Source organism: Chelmon rostratus, chromosome 6 (genome assembly GCF_017976325.1).
Source record: "Chelmon rostratus isolate fCheRos1 chromosome 6, fCheRos1.pri, whole genome shotgun sequence".
NCBI lineage: Eukaryota > Metazoa > Chordata > Actinopteri > Chaetodontiformes > Chaetodontidae > Chelmon > Chelmon rostratus.
In genome coordinates this window covers 1,752,438-1,761,971 of record NC_055663.1, presented here as the reverse complement: position 1 = coordinate 1,761,971, position 9,534 = coordinate 1,752,438, and the positions used below count along the sequence as shown (strand labels likewise).

At 40.5% G+C, this 9,534-nt stretch overlaps 1 protein-coding gene across 1 annotated transcript in view; it reads left to right on the top strand.

The window, feature by feature from the left end:
• The first annotated feature begins 7,653 nt into the window (after positions 1–7,653).
• Positions 7,654–9,534, top strand: part of siah1 (siah E3 ubiquitin protein ligase 1) — a 35,684-nt gene continuing 33,803 nt past the window's right edge. Inside the window, exon 1 of the mRNA XM_041939113.1 lies at positions 7,654–7,789. The gene's annotated coding sequence lies outside the window, so the exon portion shown is untranslated. The remainder of the gene's footprint in view (positions 7,790–9,534) is intronic.

The window sequence follows — 9,534 nt, the reverse complement described above, 5'->3', positions numbered from 1 at the left end:
CTTTTTGAAATAATTCTTCAGAGACAACATTACTGACCAAAAGTTTAGCATTGAAATAAAGACTTTGACTGTTTTACATTTTGACTTTGTCTGATAACGCTGTAGATGGCTTCAGATTTCACACTGAGAATGTGCTGTTTTGTACTTGATTTGTCTCTGAGATCTGTGAAGAACCTTTGAAGTAGGTTTTTTGTCACTGGTCTCCAGGTGAGATTCCTCGCTGTCAGCTAACTACAGCAGCCTGTGTGAGGCAGATGGTAGTCTACACCTTAGTCAGGCCAACAGAAAGATTAAGATAACAAGAACAAGTAAATAAGAAAGCAAAAACAACCACATTATTATATCCCTCTCTGCTTGACTAATCAGTGTTTGGTCTGATGAACAATACCACTGATTTTACAAGTTTGCATAATGTAATCTGTAGTCACCCTGACACTGTTTCTCTGCATGTTCACACATACAATACATGCTTTGGCCTTTAGCTACATCCCAAACCACAGTGCTGTAGTTGGTTTATCTGCCCAATGCTCTGTGTAAGCTGAGCGCCCCCTACTGATATCATACTGTAACATGCTCCATGTTACACTCTAAGGTCACTAGGGTCTTTAGTGGTCTCTAGCTCTGCAGATAGTTTCCGTTGTTTTCATAAAAGGACTAATTCAAAGTCAAACCTATCTGGAGCCTGACTGACCCCAAATGTCTCTATAGGCTAATGTACTATACGTTTCTTTGTCTGTGAATGACTTTTTGATGAACAAAAGTAATATAAATTTTCCATGCATAGCCCATATAGCACAATCATTTAATACTTCTGTATTTGGTGTAATGGCAATGCTTTATGGTCATTTCTGTATTGAGTTTTTAATAAGGTGCAGCACCTTCTTAAATCTCATCTTTCAAAAAACAAAACATTGAACAGAGGAACCTGGTTGGTTTTGCATGTACTACTTTGTGCAGACAGCACTGTGATCTATTGAACAATGAGGACATAAAGACAATGTCAACAAAAGAAGTCCTGATCAAGTATTGCAGCAAGCATCTTAATCAGTGAACTGGGACCAGGAGAGGTTCCTGTGAGTGCTGGCTTTTATTTTGAACCTGTGCTTAAACGTGTCAGTGTGTCTTATTTTCACATTTATCCCCGGAGTGAAGCATTCTGACAGCAGAGGGCGACAGCTGAGAAACTGCTGCTTTTCATTCATTCCATCCACTCATCCACTGCTGCTGTCATTCTCCACTTTCATTGTCCTCCCTCCATATTTAAAAAGATGTTTTAAAGCAAAATATTTACTGTGTCTTAGGCAGATCAGATTCAGCCTGATCCCTGCTAAGCAGACAGTGTAATTTTTATACACGTTTTTGTTTTTGTTTTTTTAAACCAAGAATAATTCCCTGTTTCCATGAAATCATGCAATAACATAAGTTATTGTGTTTTTTGGGTCCAGATGTAAAAGTAAAGTCAAAATGTCCCAGGATAAAGATGTGATGGTATTGTTTATTTTTACCTGTTTATTCATTGTTTTTTAGGAAGAAATAAGGCCCCAATACTCATCTACTAACACATATCAGGTGTAACATTACATAAGCAACATGCTTCTTACAACCTGGCTCTCATTATGCAAATGCGTGTGGCTTGTGTTGGAGGCAAACTGATTTGCCGACACTGAGAATGTGTGTGTCTAGGGATTATTCCTCGACTGCTGTGAAAAATACTGATGCTAATCATAACCAGGTCTGCTTCAGCCAAAAAATAGCTTTGGGAAAATTCCCTCCAGGCCTGGCTGTCTAATTTGGGACAGATTTGGGTGCCTCTCGCTGCAGTAAAATGCCTTTGCACGCACAGCATATGGCTACTTGACAAATAGTTTGGCAGCACATGAGGTCCTGACCCAAAGGTTGAGAAACTCTGGATGACAGGAAAGAGAACAAAAAACATGCTGGAACAATATTTTTGTCTCCTGTGAATGTTTTGCGTTGGGCACTTCCACACTTTACTTTAAGTGGTTTTGTATTGAACCTTTGACAGATGGTATATGGCTCCCCTAAACAGTTCAACATAGAACCATTTTACAGGATTCATTATGCATGAAATCTTGGGCTTATTCCAAAGAACTCTTTACCAGAGCATGGTAAAATACTGATGTCCATTATACACCTGAGGCCACTCAAATCCAAAAGCCGGCCCTTTCTGAGTCAGACTGTTTCCTTAATTGCCTTTTTGTTTCTCTGTGGTCCTGTGTGTGTCATACACAACCCTGTAGTTACAATTATAAAGACATAAACAATTCTGTTTGTGTTGCATTTGGGCTTTGATCACTGCCCATTGACCATAATTTAATAGCTGGATTTCATAATTACTTAATTATATTAATCCACCATGAAGTTATTTGGTGGCCAGAGGATTTCGGGCTACACAGCAAACTGGTGAGAGGAAATGCACAACACTGGGTAATGTGACACAGAGTTTCTTAAATCTTGTTCTGTCATAATTCTGTTGTCATCATGTGGGAACCCACTTGCAGCAGACATGCCATGTGACCCGTTTTGGACTTCGGGGCATGCTGTAGTTTATTAGACCAGCCTCAAGACTGTCAACGTTACATTTAAGGAAATAGTTCAACATTTTAGGAAACATGCCGAGAGATAGGTGGGAAGACTGATGAACCCTGATGTACGTTTGTCCAAAAGTAACAAACTCTGCCTACCAGCACCTCTAAAGCTCACTGATTAACATGTTATATCTCATTTGTTTAATTTGTACAAAAACAGAAGTGTCAAAAAAACTAATTATGGTTTTATAAGGTCTTATGCCATGCTAGCTTCATAATGGGCTTACAGATATAAGAGTGGAAGCCCTTTAATGGTTTCACCATACAAGAAGCGTCAGTGGCCGTATCATGACACTTAACAAATCTGACTTTGTTGGACAATAGGTCTATTTTCAGCCAAATATATGGTGACGAAAGTGCTTTTGGACAGTGGCACATCAGTAGCAGCAGCATCAAACCAGCAGTGCTTTAAAACCCATTGCTGATCTAACCAGCTGTGGCCCATTTCCCACATTTGACTTCCAGTGTCTCAGTCAGCCAAGGCAAGCTTGAGTTTAAAGGACAGGGGTTCAAAACCAGTCTGGCCAGGGTTTTCCACAAGAATCTCAGCAGTAGACCAGTCCTCACTGAGAAACCTGAGAAATCCACAGCTAACAATTTGCATTGGTTTCAGAATAAAAATCTCCCTCCAAACAGTGTTATGTCTCCCACTCACCTTCTTCCTCTCCCTCACCATCCTCTTTAGTTTCTCTTTCCACTCCACCCTCTGTCTCTGCTCGTCTTCCCTCTTTCTTACATTCACCACCCATCTCCTCACTTCCTTCCTTCCTTTCTGTCAGACTTTCCTCTCAGCCTCATGCCCCCTTCAAACCATCTCCCTTGACCTCTTCCTTCCACATTTTCTCTTTCCTCAAACCTCTTTCAGTGTCCTCACCCTTTTCTCCTTTTCACTGGGCTGAGAAAAAACAAAACAATGTGTACTGTATGTTGTTATGTCCAACCAGAAATTCAAATTCCAACAGCATACCAGCGCAGCTTAACATTCTCTGGGGCTTGGATCTCCCCTCTTCCTCTCCCTTTCTTCCCCAAACCCTCTCCCACACACTCCTTGCTGCTCTCTCTGTAGTTTCATTCCTTCTTAGTTTGCCTGCTGTAAAAACTTTGTGTCAGTGAATGATGAAAGCACTGACACCCTTTGGTATTGTCAGAATTTTAGTCTGCTCTGAAAACCTGCTTTTCACTGTTAAAATGTTTTGCTCATTGTCTTGGTAGATGTGCGTTGCATTTTTTTTATTTTGCTTTCTTTAAGAGATGAAAATTAACCTGAAAAACTGAAAAAGTGTCATACATGCTCTCATTATATCCCTGCTGCAATTTGCGGTACACCTTCTGAGAACCATGAGTGTCTGTGTCAAATTTTGTACTAATCTGTGAGGTAGATTAGATACAGTCCAAATTTAGTTTTTGCACTTTATTTTACCGTCCCTGTTTATCTGCTATCTTAATATACTCACTCCAGATCTCGGTTCCAGAACGGTCTCTAATGTCATTTGAATTTAATAAAATAATTTCAGTGTGTCATTAAGGGACACAATAATGTTTTTTTTTATTTTTTATAACTTTTTCTATGTGTATTAGTGAAATGTCAATGATGCTTCTGACAGGAAGGTTCTAGGATATGTACAGGTGGTCAAGGGAACTGGGCTTATTTTTGTAGATTTTTTTGCCACTCATTCAATCATCATCAATTTTTCAGATTACTCCTGAAGTCTCTCCACAAGGAAAAAAGACAGCCTTTTGGTTAGGAAGCAAAGAGGAGCTGAAGAATGTGTAGAGGGAAACTGAGGAAGATGGAGCATCAGCATCAGTGGAGTTTGGGAGGCCTTAAAACCATCTCTGGCTACAAAGAACCCAACTCCCAACCCCAAATCCCACAACCCACAAGGGGAGCAAAGACCTCCCTGCCGCAATCTGCCCCTCACAACAGTCCAGGTGAGAAAAGAACCAAAAAGGTCAAGGAAAGAGAGAATGTGGGTCCAGATGGCATCAACTCAAGGCTTCATGAGTCCTGTGCAGATCTTTTGTGCGGGGATAGATAAGCACGTCTTCAACGTAAGTCTGAAGCTGGAAAAAGTGCCACAGCTGTGGAAAACATCCTGCATAGTACCAGTTCCAAACGATCCCCACCCCGAGGACCTCGTAGCACTGACTGTAGAGTCATGTTTTTTTTCCTTTCTCCAGCACCTTCAGTACCATACAGCTCATGCCTCTGAGAAACGAGTTGATGCGTACAGGGGTAAACCACCACTTCATAGCATGGATCATGGACTACCTCACCAACCAACCACAGTATGGGAGAATACAGGCCTGTGAGTCCAACATGGTTGCCTGCAGTACGGGGCACTGCAGGGAGCAGACATGAACTGAGGCACAGACATGGACAAGGAGGACGCAACGAAACACTCTATGAAACTATGGCTTTGGCAATGGGAAGGGAAATGCAAACATCTAGGTGACGCAAACAACACAAAAGATGGTGGAACAGGGCATGGACATGAACAAAGACAATAAACAAACTTACAGGAACTGTGGCAAACAAAAGACAAAGACAAACCAAGGAGACATACACATGAAACACGACACGGACGTGAACTAAGATAACACAACAAAGAAACACTTACGTGAAACACGACTCGGACATGACAAAGAAATAACATGACAAACACTCACTATGGGCGCTATGGCTAGGACAATGACTGTGGCTGTGGCAGACGGCAAGGGGACAAGACAAGGTAACGCAGACAACGACCAACAAGGACAGGGGGGAAGACACGGACTTAAATACACAAGGAGGAAAGACTAATGACACACAGGTGAAACACATCAGACAATCACATGGGAGGGAAAACACAGGAAGTAAAGTAAACCAAAGACACATAACATGAACCTTCAAAATAAAACAGGATGTGAGAAAACCCAGACCAAGACAACACACAATGGCAAAAACACAAACACAACGGAGCAATGGTTGAGACTAAGACAATACAAAAACTCTTACATAAAACGTGGCATGACTATAGACTAAGACAGGACTAGAAACTCGAGAACATAAAACATGGCATGACTTAGAAGAAATAGGGGAAACACTTACAAGAAACAAGGCATGGCTAAGACAACACTAAGAATACACTAACATGAAACGTGACCTGGAGGTGAACAAAGACAGCACATGGACAAACACTTAATAACTGAATGGGGCTACGGCAGAGACCAATAAGAGAAAACTAAACAAAAAACCAACGTGCATGGCACGGGTCATGACAGAAGATGTTACTCTCTGTATGATTACAGTAAACATACTTACAGTGCCTTAAACATTACTGAGACAGGACAGGACAGACAGGACAATAGGATTACATTTATTGTTTTGTTAATAGTATTTTATAGTAGTAGTTGTAGTAGTTTATTTACTACATTTAAATTTTTTATTTGCCTTTCTTGCATTCTTAGTCTTGCCCTCTCATGTGTTCAGGTGGCTGTTTGCCTACTGGGATGCATTTATATAACCAATCCCTCTCTATAATCCCTGCCAGTGTCGCCTCTCCCAGCCTCCTCTCTCTTTCCTGTTTCTCTTCCAATCTCTCCTCCTCTTGATGCTGTTAATGGTGTTGGTGGTGGTGCTGGTAATGGTTGTGGTGGGAGGGAACTCCGTTAATGCCTGGGCAGTGTGTCCCAGGCTCCAGATTACTATGCAAGAATCATCAAGGCCTCTTAATCTTAATCTCATCCACTTCCATGCATGATTAGAATCAAGACTGAATCACATGGCTTCATTCTCAACTGCTGAGCCACTGATTTTATGTCAGGAAGCATTTGGAAAATATCACATATAACAGTGCCAGGCTGTTGTGCATTTTATTGGGAGAGTCACCTTATTGTAATTTGCTGTTAAATATGATAACAGCAGCCCAAATTCTCTTATATTTTGGGATTTTTTCACAGAGAGAGTTTTTGTGTTTATCTACTCAGAGATACTATAGACAGACTATATAACAGATCTTCTCAAAGTTTGGACTCTGGTCTGCAACCAGACCAAATCAACTGGCACCCCGCAGACCGCATCCAGCCCACAGGATATTAATGAATTCAGAAAATGTGTACGTCTAATGTTACTCACCAGTGGAAAGGGGTCCAGTCCATCCCTAGAATGACTGTTGATCAGCTAGCCAACCTCTGGCAATGACCCAAAAATGTAAAATTCACCCTGTCTGCGGATAGTCATGGAGAATTGCAATGCTCATCTATTAGACGCAAGAGGTGGTTTATTTTCACTGGCCAACTCCTGTATTAAGCTCCAGAAGGTGAGTTTTTTTTTTTTTTTATGTGCCTCCTACCCATTTCAACTTATGTCAATGTTATGAGATGGCATACACTTCCTGTCTTCTAAATGGGTGTAGCCCCCCCATTGCCATTGGCCATATTTAACACTAGCGCATTACTGAGGGACTTGCCCATGTCAAAACAATACAACACTAGATACTGTCCAAATTTAGTTTTTGCACTTTATTTTACTGCCCCTGTTTATCTGCTATCTTAATATACTCACTCCAGATCTCCAGATCTCGGTTCCAGAATGGTCTCTAATGTCATTTGAATTTAATAAAATAAATTCAGTGTGTCATTAAGGGACACACTGACTAACTTTTTCTATGTGTATTATATATATATATATATATATATATATATATATATATATATATATATATATATATATATATATATATATATATATATATATATATATATCAATTAAGTAGCCTATTCTGATTCTTAGTCTGATTCTCTGAGGATAATGCAGATGTGTTGGTTTTGGGGAGAGTGGGTTTATTTATTTATTTGTCGTTTTTATTAAGCAGCTAAAAACAATATGAAAGTCTGAAATATTGTCAGGAATTTACTATTGATTTCTACATGAATTTGAAAATGATTTTGTTATTTTCGATTTGGACCAGTTTGTACAATCGTGCAGAACGCGCTCCCGCGGCAAACTTCAGTAACTGTGCGCGCTCTGGAGCGGCTGGTACTTAACGACTGGCGTCTCGTTTGAGCTACAGAAGGAGCAGTGCTAATGTGTACACCGAGCTAGCGAATGAAAGACGGTAAAGAGGGATCCTGCGTCTGTTACGTCGCTATACATTCACCCATTAATCTGCAGTGAACTGAAGGATACTTCGTCCGAGGTAAGCGGGTGTGCCGTTGTGAGTGAAACATCGGATTTTCGAGTGTAGTGTATGTTGGGGGAAAACGACAGCCCTGTTGTAGCACACGTTAGCTTCCTTCATTATCACGGTGTTAATGTTGGCTGTTAGCTAGCTGTGCTTGGCAAAAAGCTGGCTAGCCGCGTCGATAGCTTGTTTGTTGTCTTGGCATTTTAAAATGCACGTCTGTCTGCGTTGTACAGTCGAGTGGCATGCATGGCGAGCAAACATGGTTGTTAACATCCACAGAACTGTGCATTAAAAACGTAAAGGTAGATGTTACTTAGCATGTTCACACACTTGCCAAGCTAAGTCACCGATTTAGCTAGCTAGTATGCTACGGGGCACTGCTTTACGGCAAGACAAGGCCTTGTATGTCTGTAACAGTGCTAGCTAGGCTACGCCATCGTCTGCCTTGCCAGACAAGGCGATTTTGCTTTTGAAGCAGGTTAGTTCAGGTCAACAGAAACATATTATGCCGTTGTTTTGTGTACGAGCGTTACAGGGGTAACCTGGTTCAGTGACTGCTGTAGAGGAAGTAATGACTAATGATAATGTTTACTCAAAGTAACGACAGTGGCTGCTGACAGAAATCAACCGTTACTGTCTCACTATGTGTGTGTTTGACCTGACTGAAAGGAGAGGACGAATGAATGTCAGCTTTTAATTGTTTTTCCTGAGGTGATCTGTTTTACTACACGTTGACCTCCAGTGCGTTGTTTTGTGGATGTGTCATGAACTCTGCTGTCAGAAGCAGAACTCTAAAGTTACTTCAGTCTGTCAAGGAGCCTCATTAATGCACACTTTTGCCTGTTGTTATTTTGGCTTTTAAGGTCTCTTCTCAGGTTGAGGTGGGATGGATTTATGCAGGGAATTACCAAAGGTCACCAAACTTAAAAGTCCCGTATGATGCTCACTTACAGGTTCATACTTTTATTTTGGGTTTCTACGAAAAAATGTTTCCATGCTTTAATGTTTTTTAAAAAAGTCATTATTTTTGTCATACTGCCCATTGCTGCGTTACCTCTTATCTCTTTCTGTCATAATGCTCAATTTCAGTGCCTGCCTCTTTAAGGCCCCCCTCCCACAAAGCTCAGTCTACTATAATTGGTCAGCTCCCACAGGTTTAAGCAGATACTGCCCATCAACTTTCCAATCTGCTCTGTTGGTGTTTTTCTTCCACAACCATGGAATCACTTAGCTGCACTTCTAGATCTCATATTAGTAGTCACTTGTAAAGCAAAAACTCCACAACCTTAAATGTTCGACTGGTAAACTGACCCAAAACCATGGCCAAATAAACAACATTGGCGATCAAGATTTCAAATTTCATTGATGTTTTCCTCAGGTAAATACTTGTATTTGTGAATAAACTCTCTAAACCGTAAACTTGTGTGTTGTAAACACTTACAGTAATGTCAGGGTGGGAAAAATTGGATATGAGACAAATCGAATATGAGTCAAGTAAATATTTATCGTAAAACAACATCTAATAAACTTATGAAAGATATCAAAGAAATAGTATAGTGATTACTGTAGCCGCTCCATGTGTTATTCTCTATGCACACATTAGTTACATCAGACCAGTGACTCCACAATAAGGCAGAAATCTGCATGGAATAGACTTTATCCTGTCCCATGTCAACGCAACTGAAGGTGGAATTACTGATAACTTGTAAAAAATTGTCAAGTAACTAAATTATCAGCAGCTACTCTGAGGATTCTCA